At 49.9% G+C, this 25,639-nt stretch overlaps 1 protein-coding gene across 2 annotated transcripts in view; it reads right to left on the reverse strand.

Moving 5' to 3' along the window:
* Positions 1–25,639, reverse strand: part of ATP10B (ATPase phospholipid transporting 10B (putative)) — a 546,723-nt gene that overhangs the window by 254,116 nt on the left and 266,968 nt on the right. The window contains exon 2 of one of the 2 annotated variants that reach the window (XM_086931397.1): positions 530–627. The exons of the other annotated variant lie outside the window; for it this stretch is intronic. The gene's annotated coding sequence lies outside the window, so the exon portion shown is untranslated. The remainder of the gene's footprint in view (positions 1–529; positions 628–25,639) is intronic. 2 annotated transcript variants of the gene reach the window in all.

Below are 25,639 nucleotides of genomic sequence, written 5' to 3' on the forward strand. Positions count from 1 at the left end.
AGAATTTCAACCAGCAGACAGTGCTGCTGAACAGAGGTTAAAGCTCTGCCTGTGATCATGGCTTCGCTTGAAAACCACTGCGGGTGATGACAGAGTGACTCAAATTCACGCTCCGCGATGGAGATGTGTAGCATGCTTAACAAGTCACATTCCTCTGGAGGCTTTGGGATGCAACCAGGCGGAGACGGAAGTGACAATTTGCTAACATTGGCTGCAGTGTCATCTAAATGGCAAACGCTATTTATAGCCACAGACACTCAATACTGTTTTAACCAAGTATCCACCCTCTCAGTACTCCACAGCTCTTTTCTTATGTCAATGCATAACTTCTCATTTCCGGTGTGGTGCAGCCCTTTTCCGTTTATACTACATCTTTACTCTGCCCTGTTGTTTTCCCAGTCAATGGGTTCCAGCCTGTCTGGACTCTCCCTCCATTACTGGTCACTTTCCCCCATTCCAAGACCTCCTTTCAATATTTATCCCAGGCTCACTTCACACACATTATGCAGTCTGTATATAATCTCCTTACTGTGCAAGTTCAAGCAGGGCTGAGCTCCTCACGCCTTCTTCCTCTGCGTCTGGTTCACTCACAAGAGGGTGAACATTCGTTGTGTCCTCCGCGATCACCTATCCAAAGGAAAAGAACAAATTCATTGACGCGGCTGTTGACCGTTCCATGCAATGACAAATCACCCTCCTCTCTACTGACGACAGGCTGTTCGTTCCAAAGTTTGGGATTATTCGACAGAGCACCACAAACACCTCTTGAGAACTCACTATTTGATCCTGAGGTGTTATGTCATTTTGTACTCATTATGAAGATAGCACAATCTTTACGACCTGAGGTTCTCGAGACCTTCCCCCACTTTGAAACACCCTGTCACTTTCAGAGGTCTATGACATTTGCTTCTTTAAATACTTTCTAGGGGCTTAAAATCTTTGCTCATCTTGCTAGAAAAAGAAGGGGAAAATACTGCATAGGGCTGTTCATCACTAAGGCAATCCTACAGTTCCTTCGTTTCACCAGCTGTCTCATTCTGTCAAAGTGTTGTAGTAAACAAAACATTCAAGTCTTCTGATCATTTCACATGATCTGATAAATAAACATCTGGACCTTTTTTACTCTCCCGCATATTGAGGTCTAAATATACCTAGAGACTCTCACGCAAAAAAAGTGTCACATAACCCACAAGTTCAAGTGCAGCAACGTCTGAGGACCTCACACCCTGTTCATTATGTCACATATTCAGTTGTGTAAAAGCGTGTGTAATGATAATTCCTAAGCAAGTTTTGTATATAAACACCTGGACTCTGTCCACAAAGGCTGAAATCCTTTCACATATTTGGGTATATAAACTCCTGAAGATGTCTTAATCTGCAAAATGTTCTGGTGCGTAAACTTCTGTATATCACACTCATCAGGAGTTCTGATGTATGACCAAAACATGTGGTGTTAACCAACAGTGGCGGGTCCACGGCTAAGGCGAAGGAATAAGCCCCACGGCTATTTCAGTAGTGCATAAAAGAAAATGATAATAACAGGAAGTTATCATCATTTGATTTTTTATGCAGCACTCAGAGTCGGGGCGAGGGGGGGGGGGGGGTCTGGGCTCTGTGATGCCACAGCAGAGTGAGGAGTGATTTTCACTCCTCTAAGTGCGCATGTTAGTTTGGCTGGCCCTTTTGGGCCGGCCAAACCATCATGCACACTTAGCATGTTCTCAATGGGGCTGTGTTGCCCAGCTCCATGGAGAACATGCCCATCCTCACAGGCACTGCTTGAGTGGCCAAACAGGCCGCTTAGACCAATCACGATGCTGCTCATGCAGCGCCGTGATTGGCTAGGAGAGTCCGGAAGCCTGGGTGCTTCCGGTGCTTGCAACAGATATAAAGAGGATGGAGGAGAGGCATGTGGACGCATGGCATGGCGGAGAAGGTAAGTTTATTAGTTTATTTATTTATTTTTTAATCCATTCTCTCTGCCTCACCATGCTCGTTCCGAGACAGCCACAACTGTTAACTAACCAAGTTAGTTTCAGATTTATAAACACACTCGCATGCCCCCTCTCTCTGATGTCATCGTAGTGTGTGGCGTATTCTTGCCCCCAAACAGGAGCTTTCTTCCAAGCTACCCAGAGAACCGGTTTGGTTCCTGCCATCCTTTTAGGGTATTACCTAAGACAGCATCTCTTACAAGACATATTGTTTTCTAACAGTAGGCTTAGAAGACACCCATTGCTTGCTTTTGGTTGATTTCATTGTCACTCATTTGCCTGCTTTTTATTCCTTCCTCTGCATGGGTTTGACTCTCACCTAGAGCATGGAGCCAGTACTTGTGCTCTTCCACTGCTCATTTTTAGGTGCTATTTTTCTTTTGTTTAAGCATCTAGGAGCGTGTGTGTTTTCAGCTATCCCTTTCATGTACTTCTCTTCCCTCTGTGTTTCTCAGCTCCTCCTCCTTCTGAATTCTGTGTTGCTTGCCATGACCATTTGTCCTTGTTGCTTGCCCTCACCTTCCCTCCCTCCTTCTGATGGCCATGTTGCTTTCACTCATCCACCCACTCTCCTTCCATTGTCTGTGTTACTTGCCCACATCCACCCTTCCTTATTTCGTTGTGCATGTTGCTTGCCCCGAGCAGCCCTCCTCATGGGGTGGCTCCTCCATTAGGGCAGAGGAGCGTCACCCCACTGCTTTCTCGCAGTGTGAGAAGCGGAAACATAAAGGGTATTTTAAATACCATTTTATGTTTCTGCTTCTCGTACTGTGAGAAAGCAGAAGGGTATGCCTGGTTGGGGGCGGGCAGGTGGGGGAGTGGCTTGCACAATGCTGTGGGCCCTGACTGTACGGTCGGCTCTCTGGGGCATACCAAACCAGTCATGCAAACTCTGCCTTTTGTCTATGTAGGCTGCTTAAAATGGCCTCCCCATAGGCGCCTGGCTGGGTGCCTTCCTCACCAATCACCAATCACAATGCTGCCATTGCAGCGTTGTGATTGGCTTAGGGTAGGGGAGGGAGGCTGCCTTGGCTGCTTCCTGTTGGGAAAACGGAGGACCCGGCCAGGAACTGAGGTAGCGCGGAAACCGGTAAGGTAAGTTTTTAAAAATTTTAATTAAACCGGCTCCACCTGCCTCACCTCCTTCTCCTTCTCCTCCCCCACGAATCCGCGTGGCCCTCCCACCCGCGAGCCATGCTGGCTGCGACTGCCCTCCTCCCTTCGGATGTCCATGTTGCTTGAACCACTCTCACCCTCCCTCCATCCATTAGTCACCCTCCCTCCTTCCATTATTCACCCTCCCTTCTTCCGTTGTCCATGTTGCTTGCCTTCCCCTGCCCTCCTTTCTTCCATTGTCCATGTTCCTTGCACCAATTGCTTTCCCTCCTTCTGTTGTCTGTGTTGCTGGCCCCCACCCGCCTTCCCTCCTTCCATTGTTACAGATGCTTGCCCTCACCTGCCCTCCCTTCTCACGTTGCTCATCTTGCCTTTATAGTGCTGCTGTACAGCATCTAAAAACATTGACAAAGCCAAATCCATGCATAAGCAATACCCTTTGACTTTGCCAATGCTTGTTTCTTCAGAGTTTGGTCGTATTCTTCCAATGACACCCCCTCACGAGGTTTCAAATCCCAGCTTCTTACAAACCTAGTATTTACTGCTTTTTCAACTCCTGGCCGCACAAAAGCATTGTAAGGCTCCCAGCTGGTCTTTTTGTCTGTATTCTAGACAGCAGAAGTATTTTAATACGAAACTAGAAAGCCCTCTCTTTCTGCAATAGAGTGCGACGAGCTGACATGTTTTGTAATAAAGGGAGAAAGTAGCTACAGGACAAGGGCGACCTTGGCCAAGTCTACAGTAGCAAAAGCCAGGGAGAACGGAAACTCTGGATTCCTACTGGAGAGAACACAATCACCCTTTCTCCCCTCCAGGCAGAGCTTGTTTCAGATATTGCTTCAATTATTAAATAAAAATGTAATCCTGGCAAAAAAAATAGAAAGAGGTGTCATTTTAGCGGGTCTAGGTTGAAACATAGAGCAGCGCACAAGAAACCACGGGGGTGCAAAAACACATCCCCACATTGTGAGGCCCTGGCCGGCCCTGCATGGAGAAGATTTCAAACGATTAACCCTGTGCGAATTATTTAGTTTTTTTTATTGCATACAACAAATATGTTTCGAAGCTAAGAAGTAACCAACGTGTAACTAATGCGAAACCTTTTTATCTAATGTGAAAAGCAACACACGAAAAAAAGCAAAACAAATGAGAAGATGAAGTCTAGAGGCTATGAGAGTCGAGAGCTGGGTTCGAACCCTGACCTCAGCACTTGGATAAATATCAAAGGATTCTTGGGTAAGGACTATCTCAAACATGGGAAGTGCAGTATTAACTGCGAAATGCATTATAATGGTGTAAATCAAAAGTATAAATCTCCACTTGATGTAAACGAGTGTGTGTGATCTTCCAGCATCCCTATGCTCTACAGCAATATAAAATTATAAAATATGTACATACAATGTATTTCCATCAAAATATTTCAGCAAGAAAAATATAACCAAACTGCACATTGGCCACCTCTCCCTCTCTAAAAGCAAAACTTTTATATCAGCAATAAAAATAGCTATGATGGTTTGATTCATCGATGCATAATGTTTTCTCTATGCAAGATGTCTCCCTCTATTTTGCAGCTTTGGCATCCTACAACCACCTGAACCCTTCCTCGAAGGAGGGGGCTAACCAGACACCAACCCCTCACATCTTGCCTAACATAAAAGCACGTTGAGAGGTCAAACCCTCAGATAGCCTATTCAAGAGAATTTAGAGGGAGGGACTATGCCACAAAAAATATAGTTTGCAAACGTGGCCGCATTTTGAATCTAAAAGGAAATTCGACCAAAAATGTTGGTAAGACAACATTTCAAAGGCTGGAAAGACCATTTTATTTTGTGGGAGGGAGTCACGATGTGGGGTCATTGGGGACGTCTTGGGAAAGGTTCTCGTAAACGGAGCACGTTAAAGCAAGTTGAAATAATGCCACTGGTGAAAACTTTATAGAAAATAAAAATACTCTAAGCATGGTTGGGGAGATCTACCCCAAGTAATATGCAGGAAAATCAGACATTCAAAAACATAAAGGAATAAAGTGGACAATTTGAGGAAGCAAATGGAATGGTACAGGCAAGAGGGAGTGGAGGAATGAAGCACGAGAAAGAGCACGAAAGACTCCATGCACGATCCGAAACCACAATACATTGGTTTCGAAAGAGAAAAGGCGGTGTACACCGGGAGATCGCAAGCATGCTTAAGCTTGCATGGATTATGTACAAGAATGTGATCACCAGAAAGAACGGCCCATTATTCTAAAATAGGCATCTAAGGAAAATGCTAACAACCAACATAAATATTTCCACGCACAAAAAGGTCCTCACTGACTTCGAGAAATGAATGTAATCAGTCAAAAGACACTTTAAGGAAAATGCACTTTTCCACGAAAAACATTGTGTGGAGCACATTATGTAGCAGCAAACAGATTCTGGAAGGGTCTGGTCTTTATTTCGTGCGGAGCGTGTTGGGCCACTCCACGGGCAGATGCACACATTTGAAAAATGACCTTCAAAATACATTTTAAAACATTTCCGGCAGGGTGCGGCACCACAGACAGTGCCACATATCAGACAATAGGATCAATGCGTCCTCTATCTCCTGGTTAATGATTGCCCCAAGAGCAGGCAGTCTTGAGCCAAAGCAGTCTGGTACCTGCATGCGGTTCCCAACTCCTTTTCCACTCGAGGTGAGGCTATTGCAATGACAACAACCCCAGTTTCACTCACTGACACACTCACTTTCACTCTAATGCGTAGATCGAGTAAAGCCAAACAGACAGTGATCCTGAGTCACCATTGGCGCAGTTCCATGTCCTCCAAGGAATGAGATGGTACAGAAGCTCAACGTCCTTGCCAATCCATTCTTTGAACCCTCTGCTAACCTGCGAGTAGGGGATGCGCTTGTGATGCCAGTTTTTCATAATTCGGACACGCTTCAATCAGTGCACAGACCACTAACCCATTTTCTGTAGCCCATCCGAGAAACACTGAATGAGCAATGATATTTCTCTTGAACCTCTAGAATGAGTTTGTCAACAGTGAAAGGTTACAGGCTTCTGGCTTCTTCAGCCAACAACCATTAGCAACCACCAATAAAGTCACCACATCACATATAAAGTTTCTTTTAGATGAGATTTTTGTTACTGTCTTTTAGAAGTCAGCATCTAAGTATGGTCTTGTTTTAAAACCGATTCGCTCAATGAAGGGCATAAGAGTGGTTATTTTAAAATGCACTATCATGAACACACATATCGAGTTAGACTGGTATACAGTACGAACTGTACATACGTATAGCAAAATCTCACCATTGGTTAAAATACGGTCGAATGTCTCCTCTTTAAAGCATTGAGAGCAAGTCTTTTTAGAAGTTCCCCGGATACCACTCTTTGGAAAATCTGAAACCCACATAAGGACCATTCAAACCAATTTTGTGTTTTTCAAGTTTCTCTTCATGTTCAATATCTAGATTTTTAAATAATTTTACCATTCGTAGGTATAATATTTGGGTTTTACAATTTGTGGGTTTAGCATTAAAATGTTACTGTCTATGGGGATATTCGCTGAGATTTACAATTTGAAAGTGAATTCTCTTGGTTACAAAATCCAAAGCAGATACAGCATAACCCACTACTAGCGTAAGACATCCTGTAGCTTTGGCGGCTCCACATGTTCGTTCAGATCAAATCTAATCTGGTGCTTTTGGGTACCAATACCCTTTGTTTAAACCATGCTCTTCCACATAATGGGATGCAGTGAGCCTCAATGAACATTAGCATGTTTTAGGTCGAGCATTCACGACCTTTTGTATATACTTTAGTATATACTTATATGTGTATGTAGTTTGTGGGCTCTGGATATCAGCCCTAGGATTTGTCTGCTTCCACTTAGGGGCTTTTTTTTGTTCAACTGCCTCTATTTAACTGTCTTGATAGAAAACGACCAGTAGAGGTCAGTAAAATACCAGAATTGCTTTCTGCTGAGGGACTTTCTTTTTTTTCGGCAACTGCCTCTGTTTAACTTTCTTGATAGAAAACGACCAGCAGAGATCAAGATCAGTGAAAAATCAGAATCACTTTAGCATTCTCTAGATTCCAGTCCATAGAAATTGTATTCCACAAGCAAAAGTAGACAATAATAATTGTTTGCAATCTTGTATTTTCAGTGGTATGATCACAGAAGGCGCTGATTTTATATTAAAAACAGGGCTTTGGACTATACCATTTCCCGCTGAAAGGTAATATTTCTCTCCATGCGTTCCCACACCTGGCATGTTATGCAGTTTGGAGCTTACTTTCACTCCATGTTAAAGAGCAGTAGATGTTTTAGCACCCAGGCTAATGTGCTGCATAGCTAAATACATAGATGGTTCCAAAGGCAAACCCGAATGCATTTCAAAGGCTTGTTTATAGAAAGGAACAACAGTGGAAGATTTGAAATACATTTTACAATACTTTCAGTTTCACATTGTTGGCTTACCCCCAAATCTCAGAGCCATATGTGGTCATGGCGTTGCAGTGCCCATGTAAATCTTAATTCCCATTTCCAACTGATATTTGCCATAAATAGAAATAATTGAATGTCATAGCCCATTTATTTGAGATAACATAACCTTATCATACATGGTATAAAATATGCAATGAACACAGACAAGGCAGCAAAAGGCAACTCCTCCTCAGTCACTGGCCGTAGTGTGTGTCAGTCATATATTGGCCAACCTACATTCACCATTGATTGCTTGATTGCACTGTCAGTAATGAAGTGTAACATTTTGCTTGTCACTATGTAGGCTGATAGGACAGAAGTACATCCTCTTGCAAAGCGTAAGAGCACCTCATGGCCAAGAGGAGTTCTGGGAATAGGGAGGTCTGTCTCCAGACATTGTAACCTCTCAGAAACTAGCTTTTGATGGAGCTGCCTCGAACACTGATACTGCAGACTTCACCGCTGCTCTCAGGCTCCCCACAAAGGGTGAGGGGATGAGAATATTGGGTGCTTTCCAGCACTGACCACCAGTCTGCCTTTTAGTGTTACTCCCTCAGAGCTCCACGGTCTTTTCAACTGAAAATTAATAGTAAAAAAAAGTGTTTGTTAAGTTCCAAAATAACAAAATTAAGTTTGCGCTAAAAGTAATGGAAGATCTTTGACAAATCTGAGCAGGTTGATCTTTATAGTTTCATCATATCCGTGAATAACCGATTGTAAAGAAATGTCTGCGCTCCCTCGAACTTTCAATTTCATCTTCTTGTTAGATGCACGGATCACTGGACCAGTCAGTGTTTTAAGATTTTGCTTTAAATATATGCTTATCATGTGTAGCATTGTGTCTGTAAGTGCAGTTTCAAACTGCTATGTCGGCCTTGCAAGTAGGACCTTCCTTTTGTACTACATGTAAGGCACCCCTAAGGTAGGCACAAGATAGCCCTATGGGCAGGGTGCATTGTATGTGAAAGGTATCACATGTACTGGTGTGTTTTACATGTCCTGATGGTGAAATACTGCTAATTTTGTTTTTCACTATTGCAAGGACTATCTCTCCCACAGGTTATCTATGGAGCTGCCTTGTAACATCTTACAAGTGTAACTTTCAATTGGGAAGAGATAGAGATTTGGACTTTGGGTTCCCTGAAATGCCACATTTTCTTGCTTTGGCATCCTTTGCTTCTGCCTGCCTGTGGAATTCACGTCTGGTTTAGACTGACAGTTGGGCTGTTTGTGTATTCACTCTAGACAGTCACACAAAGGGAGCCGAAGTGGGCCATGCATATCCTGATTGCCCATCCCTAGGCGTATGGCCCTTCCTGAGCTAGAGGCTGTGTCTGCCCTCTCAGAATGCTGTTTTCGCCCCCCTGTAGTGTGTCTGGAGCAAGAAACAGGGTAAGGCAGGACCTTTGCACTACAAAGACTAGCCTTTTAATTATGCCTACTCCAAAGGCAAAATGGGGTACATGTATTGTACCTGTAACCCCACATTTTTATAACACTTCTGGACTGAGCACTCTGCCAAGAAGAGCTGAAGAACCGTCAAGCGGTGTACTGCACCTTTGCTGTGTTGGTTTGCTGGGTCGGCCTGCAGTTACTGTTTCTGTCTGCGAGCAGGGAAAGAACTGGACTTTGCTTTATGGAATCCTGTTTTCCTAGTTCTCCAAGGGCTTGTGTGTGCTTGCCTCCTGTAGGAAGTCTCGGGGCCATCAAAGACTTCATCTGCAGCTCCTCTGAACTCCTCTGCTGGGAGGTCTGACCTGCCAAGTGATGCCAACTCAAGTTCTGGGAATTTGGAGGTGGTTTTGCTGCTTCAAACGGAAAATACATGAATAACCCTTCAGTGCCGGTTTACCCACCACAAGTTTGCCATGTGGTTGACAAACCAACGCAACGCTGTGGTGCAGCTGAAGAATCAATGCAGTGCCTGCTCATGGCTGGAAGCACCCTTGCAGCCAGAGCGCTGAGTCTCCAACGCCCGAAACCCCAGTTCCGACTTCGACACAGGCCCTGTTATGCGGCTGAAGGAATCAATGCATCATCTGTCCGCAGCTGTGGAAATCAATGCAGCGCCCGTTATACCACTGCATTGACCCAGCATGCCTGGATTTTCCACACATCACAACTGTGCACTAAGTTTCCACCTCTTTGCCCCGCAGTAAGGAGCCGACTCTGGAAATCAACGGATCACTTCTCCTCGCAGTAAGGAATTGGCGCAATATTTCCAGAACCGATGCCTCCATTCCCCTGGCACCCAAGAATCGATCAGTCGCTTCTATTTTCTGTTGCTTCCCTCCTTTGCACCTGTTTTGCGTCTTGGATTTTGACGCACCAAAGGTACTTTGTGCAAAAATCAATGCATCCATTGAGTTTTATTTGCTTAATTACTTAAACCTTTAAAAAGCGGTATCTTGAGTTGTGTATGTTGGAATTTTGTCATTTTGGTCTGGTTTTTGTTTAGGTGAAGATTGGTTATTTTTTCTAATCTGGTGTAGAGTCCATTTGTAGTGTTTTCACTGTGTTACTTGGTGTTTTATGTACAAATGCTTTACACATTGCCTCTGATGTAGGCCTAACTGCTCGTGCCAAGCTACCAAGAGGGCAAGCAGGGGTAATTTTGGGTGTGTAACTCCCTTACCCTGACTAGAAGGAAAGGTCCCTACTTGGACAGGGTCCATATCTCTGTCAACTAGAGACACCAACTTTAAACACTTGACATTGAAGACTGGTTTTGTCCCCAGGGGAAAATGTAAGGGACTCTGCCCTAGGGGGCAAGGGCTTCTTTAGAGTTGTGGCAGAGAGGTGGGTTCCATGACTCAGGCATAATGAGATGCAAAGATAGATGCCTCAGAGTACCTGGCTTCAAAGTCTGCAAGCCTCACTAATGGGTGGTTAGACGTACATTTATGAAATGGTAAAATGAAGGCTGTGTCCGCCATATATCCTATTAGTAGTTTCTTCTCTACATGAGTACAATTTAAAAAGAATGGGAAGGTCTCTTTTGGGGCTCATTTACTTGTTCTGCACTGTCCTTTGACCCTTTATTTCAATAATGGCTTTGGAAGAGAGAAAAGTTGTCTGTGGTCAGTGAAGTATCACTTCCGTACCTCAGTTATATTGGACCTTCTCTGCAATGTGGCCATTGTTTACCAAAACCCACATCTAGCGGCACATTTGTCTGGCATCAGGAGCGGCCCATGAAGGTAAGAGGGGTACGGTGGTGGGCTGGGTATGGGGGGGATTTGACAGACGTCCACAAGCAAAAATTTCAATAACATTACATTTTCACTTGTCGTCTGCCGAAATCCCCCTCCACCCAGCCCCACCGCCCCTACCTGCACGGGCCACCACTGTTTGTCATGCAAATGTATTCTTGGATGCGGTTGGCACTCGCCAAGCACACAAGAAGTCCCTTGGTTGTTTCCAGTTTCATGTCAATTGTTTATCAACCAGTCCTGTGTAAAACATGCAGAATGCAGCTTACTGTTTTTTTGGTTTCTCGTCAAGTGACTTCCAAGGAAGGCCTTTTACTGGTTGTGTTGCATTCTGTTCTCGACAACGTCTCTCTTTCACTGTTTTTGTTCGAATTCATAATTTGGACACAGGTGTAAAGCTACGAGATGACTATGTCATCCGGGACAACGGACTTGGCAGCCATTTAAGAAGATAGTGCGTACTGGGATTTGTACTCGGGCTCCAACAGAATGGAAACAGTTGGACTACAGTACAAATGTAGAATTGTGTATACAAGGAGGCAATTATCTGGATTTAGTGTCCCTGATGACAGGAAGCCATCTGGTAACAGTAAAGAGGTCTTTGAAAGCAAACATGTTGAATCAATTTTGGTTTACAGTGCACGCGGAACTGAATTGTCTAGACATCCCAGTTATTTTGCCAAATTAATGGTGTAATTAATGATGTAAATAATTTATGAGTAATGGCACAAAACTAGTTATTCAATGGTGCAAAAATATAACACGTGTTCAAGATTTCTAAGTGGTAGTGCAAATATATATATGCCTGCACTAGCTATTGCTGAATGATGGTGCAAGTCTGGGGATATATTGAAAATGTGTGAATGATGGTGTAAATTTGAATGTCAAAGTGGATGGGACCTGTTGGGAACGATGTTGTTCCTAATTTTTCTTTCAGTTACAGAAATAGTTCACAAACTTTTTATAAAGAAGCAACTGTTCCCAACAGTGACTCTGAGTGATTTTCTCCTGTGCTGTCGTGTATAGAGGAGGGGGACAGCTTAAGAAGCATTGAGAAAACCCTTTCTGGACTGGAGCGCCAGGAAAGAGGTGTAGATGTGTGAAATAGAATCCTCAGCAAAACTTTGAAGACAAGTCACGAGTGGCCTCCAGGTCTCCGCATCAAAATCCTGAGGCGAAGTTGAATTCTAAGTTGAAGACACCCATGAGTAACTTTGTGGTTGACTGAGATGCATGTAGGTGATGCAAAGCCACTTTTTGTAGACAGCGGTAACCCCGCTCAGTGCTGAACATACCTGCAGCCACGGAGCAAGGGTGGGCCACAGAGAACACTAAACGCCAGGGACCCGCCTGCAGTGGAGTAGAATGAATGGTAAAGTTGAATACTTAAGCATAGCCATTGTTTGAGACAGAAGCAAGCACCATCACCGCCCATGGGCCGCCGGGATTGTTAGCTTTTTGAGCACCTAATTGTTGAGCTTTTTACTGTAGGGGAGCCTCATAAGTGGGACTCACCCACAGTGAACGCATGATGAAAGAGACTGCATGGGGATTTTACTGGTGTCCCCCCTGGCTTGACCAGGCTCTGCGCAGCAGCTGGAGTAAGGGACACCAGGCTGGTTACATGCAGACACATGTGTACATGCATGTGCACACATGTAGGGGCTGCACAGGGGAGATTCCTAGCGTGCAAAGTCCAGGAGCAGCTACAAAGTGAATGGTGTGGCTGGACTGCTGCAGAATTGGGTGGTGACATGGAACAGGCTTCATACACTGGAAAGGAACATGCCAGGGAAAGTCAGTGTGTTTTACTGTTCTTAACTTCATTATTACCCTATGGGGATGTGGAGCCCATGGGCTACATTAACTTTCATAAGGCCTACAGATTCCAGACACGCACTAAAGTCCACTGTAACTGGTGTGAGAAGAAGTATTCTGCAGAGTCAAACGTCACATTTGTACTGCTTTTTGGTCATCCAGATCTGTCATATTTCTCTGAGCCAGCCATAACCAGGCGCTGGCAGGGGGCTGACCTCAGTAGCCCAGATTTATGACCTTTCTTCCCAGAGCGAAGGCCTCCTCTCCACAAAGAGAAGATGGGTGGGGCTACAGGCTCATCCATCAGCAGCTATCACTGGGTGCCAGGCACCAGGCTGCACCACGGAGGGAAGGCAGCGAGGGGGAAAGGGCTTTTTCAGAGACCATGTGGCAAGAGACCTTGGACGATGCCATTTTGAACAAACCCAGAGGCTGGACAAGAAGGAGGTGGCAGGGGCAGTAAAGTGATGTGTCGCTGTTTGATAGGACAAACAGAGACTTCCTGCCAGCCCCCTACTCAACTTTTAAAAAGTGCTTGCACAGGAAGAAAAGCTCTCTGGGGTGTGTGGTCTGCTTAGGCAGAAGTTGCTGGAGCCTGGCGCAAAGGGCATTTGGAAGGGGAAACTCCCTGACTGCCCCCAGGATCCTGAACAGCGCCAGGAGAAGAGTCATGGGCCAGTGCGCAGAAGCAGGGGTCTCTGCGCAGGGAGAATAGAGACCCAGGAGGAGAGCAGGCAAAAGGCTGGCGCAGGGAGCCAGTGAAGACCGCTACCTGCAGAGTGCCCCTCTGGGAGACAAGGGGGTGAAAGAGAATGCTCCCAGTGGCTGGGGAGCGCCACAGGGAGCAAGAGGAGGCCAAGATCATCATTATCTGACTCCTCTGGGCCGATATATACACCCCCAGATGGTCGGCGACCTTTGACTTCTGGAGAGACCGGCGACGAAGCGCGTGGGGCTCCCCCACCATTCCATGATGTGCTCCCAGAGTTAGTCAGGTCCCCGGGGCTGCCCCAGCAGTAGCAAAGACGGGGAGCGCTGTCACGCTCCCCGTGAAGATGCCCAGGAAGGTGGCCAGGAGCCCACACTGGCCCCGCACCAAAGATGGAGGCTGGGGGGCGCCGACACGCTCTGGTGAAGATGTCCGGCGGGGAGCGCCCCCTGTGAGGGGGCCAGGAGTCCACCTTGGCCCCCGCCAAAGTAGGAGGCGGGGGAGTACGTTGCGCCACCACCCCTACAAAGACAAAGGTCGGGGGAGTGCCATCACGACCCCTTCCCCGAGCCCGAAAGAAGAGGAGGAGGAGGAGGCTTGCGAGGGGAGCCAGGAGCACACCCTGCCCTCCGCAGAAGAGGCCAGTCAGGGAGCGCCGGCTTGCTCCCCAGGAATATGGCACGGGGCCTGGGACCCCATCTCTGGGCCCGAGGTGATGACCAGCGTGGGGAGGGGGGAAATGCCATCTCACTCCCCCGAGGTCCAGTGAGAGCCGGAGAAGCCAGGGGAGTCCCACGGCAGCACGCGAGGGTGCTGGTCGTGCGGGGAGCCACCAGGGGTGGGCCCCCCACGTGGCTCTCCTTCCGGATGGTAACACCGGGGCCTGGGTGGGACTGAGCCACGGGAGAAGAGGAGCGGCCGGGGAGGGGCTCCCAGAGTCGCCAGGAACGTCACCGAAGCACTCACCAGTAGGAGCAGCAAGGGGTGGGCTCCCCGAGCTGCGATGAACCACCTGGATGTCTGGGTGGGACGGGCCCCCCCACCGAGCACACAATGTGGAGCGAAGCACCAGTGCGGCTCTCCCCGGAGCAGCAGTGTAGCCGCTGCTCTGCTATTCACGGCAACGCGGAGAATCGCCCCATAATGCCTTGCAGGCCAGGAAAGGCCTGCAAGGATAAAACAGGGTTTTCTCGGCATGTGGTAGCCCCAGGAGGACGGGGTCACCACCATATGTGTGTCAGGGTGCAGGGGGAGCTGCCAGAGGAACGCAGTCTTCCCCAGCACAACCAAGAAAAGTCCCTCCCTAAGTCTCATGGGGACGTGAAAAGAATAACCCCTCAAGGGCTAAACCAGCATTCTAACTTCTCTTGAGCTGGAACTTTCGTTCTACAGCTGAAGGAGAGTTGAGAAGTGCATCAAGGAGTGAAAGGCGGAGTTGGGGATGTCTGAAGAAGGGCATCCCCTGGAGGTGAGGAGGTGTAATTGCACCTGTAGCGCATTTACTAATGTTATTTCTTTTAGAAGGCCTGAAGGTCACATGTGTAATGTGAAGTGCCTGTGTAGGGTGATGTCATAAGCAAAGTGGGTTATGTTGTCAGACATTCCTGCTAGGATGTCCGGTTGTAACTGCGTAATCCTGTGATGTAATCTGTGATGCCTTTAGGGGCTGTAATTTCGATGCATTCTACTGATACACAAATGTGATGAGTAGTGTCATTCTAAAGTGATGCTTAAACATGTATTCTTGCAGCTGCGCTTAGGTGAAGACCCCAGACTGCTAGATCTTACGATGTAGAGGTGTATACTTCATGGTCAGGAGGAAATACTCAGTAAGGTTGTGTGTCACCAAGGCAAGGTTACCTATTTTAAATGCTTGTTGGGATATTGGGGGTCACCACTGGGATGGTGCCAGTGTGCATGGTCCTCGCTCCAAGTTATGTTCAACTAACTGCACTGGGGGTAAGATGATGTGCATACAAGGGAGTGGTGGTACTAAACCCCACTTCCCTGCGGGAGCGGTGGAGATGTTATGCAATGTCACAAAGTAATTCCAACAGCTTATGTATATTTGTAATTTGGTGCATAGTACTGAGTAGTGTGTGTGTTTAATAAATGTACTCTTACTTTTATAAAGCAAAGTACAGACTGGACAATCACTTATTGATTGTTTTTTTTTTGCGCACCTTCAAATGGCGATTACTAGACCACACCACCTCCCTTGAGTAAGCCTCAGACTGCTCTGCAACGCTACCCTCTGAGAGTCAGGTGCTACAATTGGGTGTTTGGTTCCCAGTGAAGGACAAACGTAGTCCTGTTATTTGTGCAGACCTCACGGATGCTGCCTCGTTTTCCAACAGCATGTCTGTGCACTGGGTTGCAGGCACTAATAAACACAACAGGAATGAATGCCGTTTTAGATAACATCCCACAAGAAGAGCGAAGGACAAAACTTGTACTGTAAAAGTATGACAAATGTTAGAGATCGTGGTAGGTCGTTTGGATCTGTTGGTAGTCATGGGCTGAAAACTATAGAGTCAAGACTTTTACAAAAAAGGTGAAAGAATACTGGTCAGCGGCCGATGCGCCAGTTTTAATGGCAATGTATCATTATGTCGTGGTGACAGCACCAGTGCATGTCCGTTTCCCTCTCTTTCCCTTGCAGGCTCTTGGGACTTGCAAGCAGGGTTGATGGCATGGGAACGCACCGGATCCCTGTTCCGGCAGGTATTAATGACCCAGAACCGACCCCAGCGACTCTTTACAGTGACTCGACATCTCCTAGGCACGCGTGGTGTCACTCTCGCATGCAGCGTGCGCTTCTTCCTGCAGCAGCTGCCTGCAGGGAGTCGGGACTCTTTTCCTCCCTCAGATACTAGGGGGTCCAGGGTGCAAAGTTCACAGATAATTAATTCCTTTTCAGTAAGTTGCCTCTGGGCAATGCGCAGGTGCCAAATGTCACAGCTCCTCTCTAGTAAAAGCTGCAGCCCAGGTTATTACAGGAGCAATGAGTAAACGTGTCAGGCAAGCTGCCATGAGATACACTGATAACTCAGTGTGTTTTTTCTTTTTGTGGTCTGCGTCTGTATTTACGTGTGGTGTGTGTTCTGGCTGAATGTCTGGTGTGTACTTGTGTATTAACATAGTTATCTACTTTATCAGCCTTCTATGCGGTACAAAGTTACTTGCTTCTCAGGTAGTAGCCACGGTCAGGGTTGGATTGGGATTAAAAATCGGCCCGGGCACGCAAAAAAAAGTGGCCCACATTTGCATATTGCCTTTGCAAAACACTGTTTCGACGTAGTTGTATAAAAAGGGGGGTGGGGGGGGGGGGGGTAAATAAAATGCACGGATTATCTTACACTGGTGAAACACACCTGAATACAAGTGAGGCCACTTTTGCTCAGTCCCCTTGCCCCCGCTTAGTATGCATATAATGGGCCGGCCCAGGAAGAGAAAGGGAGTGACACCTCTGCCGTTGCTAAGAGGGAGGTAATGGACACCCATCTACCTCCAGAAATGCCACTCAGGCACCCACTGGGCCTCTGGCGGCCTCCGAACAGTGCAGACACTGACCACATGCCCCCCCCCAGGCTGCCCAAAAAGCAGCCCACAGCTGAAACTGGACACCGGCCCCTCGGGCATTGCCCGAGTGCCCACGTTACCAATCCGACGCTGGCCACGGTTATACTAATGATTGCATGTACTGTATAGTAATGTAGTTTAGTTCCATTTCTATAGAACATCTACACACTTAGATCTCATTAAAAAAGTAATTGATTGGCAGAAATGGAGCAATCTTTGCAAAATACAAATGAGTATTTCAATTTCAGAATTATTGAGTGTTGGACAGGCCACATGACGGGCCGCTCTCCCCCGGCTCGACCAGGCCCGAGCCCAGTCACGCAAGCACCACACACCACCATTGCACGCCCTGCGTCCCCTCAGGGACCCCTGCCCTCGAACATGATAACCTCGTGGGTCCGATCCACTGCCGGCCCATGCACCCAGCCCGGGCCGCCATCTTGGACACCTCGCCACGAGGCCGCCTGGCCCCCGATCGACCTCAACCCTGGGCCTAGCCCAGCCTCAGACAATCCGGCACCACCCTCCACCCAGGAGGTGAGCGGGCTACTTGGCAAGTCAATGGGAGAAAGAGGTGCCGATGGCTCTCCCCCCGCCCAGTGCCGCTCGCCCATCGCCTCCCCGGGCGCTGGCTCCACCCCCCTGCTGGGTGTCTGGACTCCCTCATCCCGGACCTCCCGACCTCCAAGTGCGAGGGTCCGGACATCAAAGCACGCCAGCCCTATAACTGGGGCAGCTCCAGAGCAGGAAGTCAGTTGTATCTTGGAGTCGAGAGACGTAAGAGGAACTCATCCTGGACGGACTACTGGCGCTGCCGTAGCTCTGTCCTGTGCACCATCGTCCTGCCTGTTGGCGCTGCCACAGCCGTCGTAACCTTCATTCTTCACCGTCGTCCGGATCTGCTGGCGAGGCCGCGGACCGTTGTAACCATCATCTTCATCGGGACCTGCTTGGCTTCTCCACGGCCCGTCGACCATCCTTCATCCATCTCGGGACCTGCTTGGCTCCTCCACGGCCCGATCAGCAACCACGCCGAGCTCGAGGATTGAGAGCTATTTAACTCATTGGTAACTAAGACTGTCCCGCTACCCTTTCTCCTCAACCAGAGATCAGAACCGAGGGGACCCCTGAGTCCAGACCTCCTTGTATCATAACGACGTAACCTAAGAATTGCATATAAAGTCTTGTTAACCTTCAATCTTGTGTGGTGTCCGTCTGTGGGGGGGAAGTTACTTACCTGTACAGTCGTTGGAGACGGCTCTCCCTGGAGACCTCTCCCCGTAATCTCGGCCGACCCTCCCGGTCCGTCTAACATTGGTGGCCAGCGGCGCGATCCGAATCACCGCATAACGTACAGAGAGTAGCTCACCCCACAACGAACAACAAATGTCGACTAAAGAGAGCGGATCAACTGAGAAGTTCCAAATGGAAAAACTAGAGGAATACAGCCATCGTGAACTAAAGCAGTTCTGCATCGAACTAGGTATCGCTACCACCGGACTAAGTACCAAGGACGATTTTAAGCATGCCCTAGAATCTTGGGCAGAGACCGGGGATGTCGAAGCCCCTGAGCAAAGCACCGCGAAAAATACCAACACGGCCCCTGAGGGGCAAAGAACCAGTCTCTCGCAAGACGAGATCCAAGAAAGAGAAAAAGCCCGACTACACGAACTCGAAATGGCCCGACTCAAGATGGACATAGAACTCAAATTGGCCGAGCAAAAAATAAACTTAGAGCACCTTCGCCTCCGAGAAGAAAGAGAGGAGAAACAGAGGCAAAGGGAGCTCGAGGAAAAAAGACTAACGTACGAGCACGAACGGAACCTAGCCGAGATCAACCTGCGCAAACAAAATAAAGAGTTAGGGGTGCCCGACAGACCGTCCACCCCAGGGACCGCGGAGAAAAAAGTGCACATCCCCAAGGATGTGGTCCGAGAATATTTTCGAGAAGACGACATCCAGCAATGGTTTAAGGCCTATGAAATCGCGATGACTGCGCACCGGATCGATAGAGCCGACTGGGGAGCCGGCCTATGGGGCAAATTCCTCAATGAGGGCCGCGATACTCTGTTACAGCTCCCAGACCACCAGATGACCTCCTACGACCATATGAAAGCGGCCCTCCTCACCCGCTATGGCCTCACGCCCGAGATGTACCGTCAGAGGTTCCGAGACTGCACACGCATTCCAGGTACAACTTGGGTGGACTATGTAACGTACTTTAGCCGAGCCTTCGAAGGCTGGATCAGAGGGAACAACGTCACGACCTACGAGCAGCTGTTCAATCTGATGGTATGGGAGCATCTGTCCAACAATTGCTTCATTGAACTACGCCAACACCTCCTCGACAGCAAGTTAACCGATCCCCGGCAGCTCGCAGCCGAAGCTGACCGGTGGGAGATCACCAGAGTGGGCCGGAATGGGTCCTACGAGCAGAACAGGAACAACAATGGTCACTACCGACCCAGAGGAGGAGGAGGGGGCCAAGGACGAGGAAGAGACAATACTCCGGCCGCCCCCGCTACCAGCACCACCCCCCCGGCCAACCGGGGCAGCACCCCGGCGCGACCGGGATACAGAGCCAATGTTACATGTCACCGATGCCAACGAGTCGGCCACTATGCAAACGACCCAAGCTGCCCGCAGTATCAGAGTCCAAGACCCCGCCAGGTGGCCGCCGCGGCACTAGGGGAAGAACAGATCTCCGAGGAACAAGAAACAGGCGAGCAAGAGTATCAAGAGTGGGAGCCAGCCGCCATGACTCTCGCGTGCTTAGGGGGAAGAGACATGGTCCCGCGGGTCCCCCTACCCGCTAACACCCAGAAGTACAGCCAATGGGTGAGCATCAATGGACAACGGGCCGAAGCCCTTCGAGACACCGGGGCCAGTGTGACAGCCGTCCGCTGTCATCTGGTGACCCCAGAACAATATCTACCGAACGTTCTCTGCCCTGTGCGATCAGCCGACAACTCGGAAAGTCTGTGTCGGATGGCCTGCGTCCCCTTTGAGTGGGGAGGGGTCTCCGGCATGTTGAAGGTAACGGTCCGAGACGACGCCCCCGTGGAATGCCTCCTCGGAAATGACCTGGAAAGCTCCCCGTGGGCAGCCGTGGAGCGAAAAGAACACTTGGGGATGTTGGGCGTCCCAGACTGGGCGTGCGTCACCACCCGGTCCATGGCCGCCCGTGCCAACCATCACCCGGAAGAACCCGAATGGCCGGCGCCACCGCCTCCGGTCGCCCCCGCCGAGACCCCCGACCATGGCATCCCCCTCGAACTTGCTCAACCTTCCGACCTCGCTAATCTTGATCAGTGGGCTCAAGAAGGGGGACCCACACAAGAACAATTTCGTCAGGAACAGAAGACCTGTCCCTCCCTTGAGGGACTCCGACAACAAGCGCTCGCCCAAAGCGCCGGGGATACCTCCGGAACTCATTGGGTCTACTGGGACAATGATCTATTGTACAGCGAGCAACGAATCGCCGAGCTGGGGGCCAACCGAGTACTAGTGGTGCCCCTCCGCTTTAGAGACTTCCTGCTAAACCTGGCCCACGATGCCCCCCTGGCAGGGCACCTGGGACAGGATAAAACCTACAGCCGCCTAGTGACCCACTTCTTCTGGCCCAAAATGAGAAACGATGTGCACCAGCATTGCCGATCTTGCCCCACGTGCCAAGCCAGTGGGAAGAGCGGCCGCAAATTAAAGGCTCCCCTGCAACCCTTTCCAGTAGTCACAACCCCATTTGAGAGGGTCGGGATAGACATTGTGGGACCCCTGGACCCGCGTACAAGACAAGGCCATCGCTTCATCCTGGTACTAGTGGACCACGCCACCCGCTACCCTGAGGCTATTCCTCTCCGGACCGTGACAGCCCCAGTGGTCGGCCGGGCCCTGATGGGGATCTTCTCCCGTGTGGGGTTCCCCCGGGAAGTCGTCAGTGACAGAGGCACGAACTTTATTTCTAAATATATGAAGTCCCTCTGGCAACAGTGTGGGGTCACCTACCGCTTCACGACCCCCTATCACCCCCAAGGAAACGGACTTGTTGAGCGGTTCAATCGCACGCTAAAAGGGATGATCGGGGGATTGGAAGAGCCCCTCCGTCGCCAGTGGGACGTGCTGCTGCCGTGCCTCCTCTTCGCCTACCGGGAGGTCCCACAGAAGTCCCTAGGCTTCAGCCCCTTCGAGCTGCTCTATGGGCACCCAGTACGGGGGCCACTCAGCCTGATCAAAGAAGGCTGGGAGATGCCTCCGGCCAAGAGTCCTCCAGATGTCTTCCGGTACCTCCTCACCCTCCGCAACCAGTCCCGGCGGTTCAGAGACCTAGCAAAAGCCAACCTAGAGGCCAGTCAAGAGGACATGAAGAAATGGTATGACCAGAACGCCTCATCCATTGAATTCGAGCCGGGGCAACAGGTCTGGGTAATGTCCCCCACAGAACCGTGCGCTCTCCAAGACAAATGGACGGGACCCTTCAAGGTAATCGAGCGCAAGGGTCCTGCCACCTATCTGATCGATATGGAGTCCGCCCGGAATCCGCTCCGAGTCCTCCACACCAACAGACTGAAACCCCACTTTGCACGAACAGAACTCAGCCTCTTGATGGCCACAGACAATGGGGTTGAAGACGACTCCGAGCCTCTCCCTGACCTCTTGCGGACCCAGGAGCAAGACGGCTCCGTGGATGGGGTCCGACTCTCGGAGACCCTCACCAGAGAACAACGGCAAGAGTGCCAAGCCCTCCTATCACGGTTCGCCAGTCTGTTCTCCCTCACCCCGGGTGTCACTTCCTGGTGTGTGCACGATGTGGACACCGGAGACAGCCCTCCTATCCGCCACCGGGCCTACCGCGTACCTGATCGGGTACGGGCCTGCATCCAGGCGGAAGTAGCTAAGATGCTCACGCTCGGGGTCATCGAGCCCTCAGACAGTCCATGGGCCAGCCCGGTCGTACTGGTCCCCAAAGCAGCCGCCCCCGGGACCACACCAGAACTCCGGTTCTGTGTCGACTACCGGGGCCTGAATGAAGTCACCAGAACGGACGCACACCCCATCCCCCGGGCAGATGAACTGGTCGACCGAATGGGCGCTGCCCGCTACCTCAGCATCTTCGACCTGACGGCAGGTTATTGGCAGATCGGCCTCACACCCCGAGCACAAGAACGCTCTGCCTTCTCCACCCCCGATGGCCACTATCACTTTACGGTCATGCCCTTCGGCATGAAGAATGCCCCAGCGACGTTCCAACGGCTCGTCAATCAGGTCCTGGCGGGGCTCGAAGAGTTCAGCGCCGCCTACCTGGACGACATCGCTGTGTACAGCCACCATTGGACCGAGCACCTCCACCACCTCCAAGCAGTGCTGCAAGCCCTTCAGCGAGCTGGCCTCACGATCAAGGCCAGCAAATGCCAAATTGGACAAGGGTCGGTGACCTACCTCGGACACCAGGTGGGAAGCGGCCTAGTGGCCCCCCTACAGCTGAAAATTGCCGCCATCCAGAACTGGCAACCCCCTATCACTCAAACTGAGGTGCGAGCCTTCCTGGGCCTCACGGGCTACTACCGAAGGTTCGTGAAAGACTATGGTACCATCGTGGGGCCTCTCACCGAACTCACGTCAAAAAATCAGCCCAAGAAGGTGAACTGGACCCCAGAGTGTCAAGCGGCGTTCGAACAGTTAAAGGCCGCCATGTGTTCCGCTCCTGTGCTCCAGGCCCCAGACTACAGCCGGGAGTTCGTCGTCCAGACGGACGCCTCCGACCAGGGCATTGGGGCGGTCCTGTCCCAAGTGAACACCGAAGGCCTCGATCAACCGGTGGCCTTCATCAGCCGGAGACTCCTACCCCGGGAACAACGCTGGAGCACCATAGAGAGGGAAGCCTTCGCTGTGGTATGGGCCCTCAAGAAGCTCCGGCCCTACCTTTTTGGCACCCACTTTCGGGTGCAGACTGACCACCGACCCCTGCAGTGGTTGATGCATATGCGGGGGGAAAACCCAAAATTGCTACGCTGGTCCATCTCCTTACAAGGTATGGACTTCACAGTCGAACACCGGCCTGGGTCCGACCACGCCAACGCCGATGGCCTGTCCCGGTTTTTCCGCCTCGACGCAGAGAGTCCCCAAGAGGATGGGTAACTCTCCCCGCCTTCAGCTGGGGGGGACGCATGTTGGACAGGCCACATGACGGGCCGCTCTCCCCCGGCTCGACCAGGCCCGAGCCCAGTCACGCAAGCACCACACACCACCATTGCACGCCCTGCGTCCCCTCAGGGACCCCTGCCCTCGAACATGATAACCTCGTGGGTCCGATCCACTGCCGGCCCATGCACCCAGCCCGGGCCGCCATCTTGGACACCTCGCCACGAGGCCGCCTGGCCCCCGATCGACCTCAACCCTGGGCCTAGCCCAGCCTCAGACAATCCGGCACCACCCTCCACCCAGGAGGTGAGCGGGCTACTTGGCAAGTCAATGGGAGAAAGAGGTGCCGATGGCTCTCCCCCCGCCCAGTGCCGCTCGCCCATCGCCTCCCCGGGCGCTGGCTCCACCCCCCTGCTGGGTGTCTGGACTCCCTCATCCCGGACCTCCCGACCTCCAAGTGCGAGGGTCCGGACATCAAAGCACGCCAGCCCTATAACTGGGGCAGCTCCAGAGCAGGAAGTCAGTTGTATCTTGGAGTCGAGAGACGTAAGAGGAACTCATCCTGGACGGACTACTGGCGCTGCCGTAGCTCTGTCCTGTGCACCATCGTCCTGCCTGTTGGCGCTGCCACAGCCGTCGTAACCTTCATTCTTCACCGTCGTCCGGATCTGCTGGCGAGGCCGCGGACCGTTGTAACCATCATCTTCATCGGGACCTGCTTGGCTTCTCCACGGCCCGTCGACCATCCTTCATCCATCTCGGGACCTGCTTGGCTCCTCCACGGCCCGATCAGCAACCACGCCGAGCTCGAGGATTGAGAGCTATTTAACTCATTGGTAACTAAGACTGTCCCGCTACCCTTTCTCCTCAACCAGAGATCAGAACCGAGGGGACCCCTGAGTCCAGACCTCCTTGTATCATAACGACGTAACCTAAGAATTGCATATAAAGTCTTGTTAACCTTCAATCTTGTGTGGTGTCCGTCTGTGGGGGGGAAGTTACTTACCTGTACAGTCGTTGGAGACGGCTCTCCCTGGAGACCTCTCCCCGTAATCTCGGCCGACCCTCCCGGTCCGTCTAACATTGAGCATCTCACATTTAGCAAAAAATTGTTGTCCATCTTTATAGATTTTGTGGGACGGAATGAATGAAACATATTGTTTTTATTTGTTCAAAATAAGCCTTTGCCCACTCATAGAGAAGAGGGGTGCTTGAATCTACCTCAGATAGCACAGTAGGTAAGGAATGGCAGTGCGCGAGAAGGTTCAGCCAATCGCAAGCAGTCTCCATAGAAGTTGTGCAGCACTCTGCGTTAGAGACGCTGAGCGGTAAGCCAGATCTTTAAAAGTGATATTCAGTAGAATCCACTGCAGTGACTATGCTGTACTGTCCAATCACCTGTAAGTTGTCATGTTATGTTAAACGTCCTTGAATGACGCACTTCGATGTTGTCTTAATTTGAAAATGATGATTTTTGACCAACTTTCATTCTGCACAAATGCAGAGTAGTATTTGGGGGTTTTCGGGAGTAGGACAACGGTGGGTTGGATGAAATGATCCTGTTAATCAATACCCTAAAAACATTGTAGTCTCCACAGCAGGAAGAGAGCAAGTGTTCAGCCCTCAAGGAAAAATACCGTTCCTGTTAGGAAAGTGTATTCCCTTTGTTGGTTGAGCACGGCAAAGGCCCTCTCCTGGGATGGCGGGTGCTAACTGCTAACTATATATCTTGCAGGGCATAGGAACATAAACATAAGGCAGAGTTAAAATAAAAAGTAAGGATTGGGGTATCCTGCAAATTGTCATGCTTTTTAAGTCACAAATACGATTTATTTTGCTGTTAAGTGAAGAGATAAAATACAGCAGTCTTTGTAAAATGGGACTGTTAGAAAAAAAAAAATATGCCCGCACAGCTTCACTATTGCATTTGTACTTGTCAAGTTCTTAGGGAGCAGAGTTTTCAATAATAATTCATTTGTACTTGCAGACGTTATACACTGGGCTGACTGCCACTGACTACAGCGGTTCTGACCCTGCCCTGCCTGACTCTGTCCTCGTGCTGCCCTGTCCCCTGGACTTCACTCCCTGCATCCTGCCCAGTGGTCTACCAATTTGCGGGTTGCTGGAGTTATTTAATCCATTTCCATCACTGCGTTCATGGATCCCAATTTAGAGTCCCCTAGATGTCTGCTTTAAATGTGTCTGCCTGTTGGAAGTCCCCTCGAGGGAAAGTGCTCCGCGCTCTGCTTTATGCACTGATTGCCAACAAACTGCTCTCGCCACTTCTTCTTCCACCTAATAAAACATGGGTACACTCTCTTTAATGCCTTTCTTAATTAAAGTCAAATGTTACAATCCCTGGGAGATAGCTCAGGGTGATAAGATTGACTGCAGAGAGCTATGTGCAGCCTTCATGTCAACCCCTCAGTCTGGTCAGATAACCCAGTGCAGGCTTGCATCCACTGCACGGATCTGCATGCAAGTCCTGCATGCCAGAGATTTAAATCTCAATGAAAACTTCAGGAGATGACTGCACCTAATGAAGAGATTTGTTTGGAAAATGTTGTTCACAAGTTCTATTAACAGTGAGAGGGATCAGTG

The sequence above is a fragment of the Lissotriton vulgaris genome, chromosome 7, assembly GCF_964263255.1.
Source record: "Lissotriton vulgaris chromosome 7, aLisVul1.2, whole genome shotgun sequence".
NCBI classification, from domain to species: Eukaryota; Metazoa; Chordata; class Amphibia; order Caudata; family Salamandridae; genus Lissotriton; species Lissotriton vulgaris.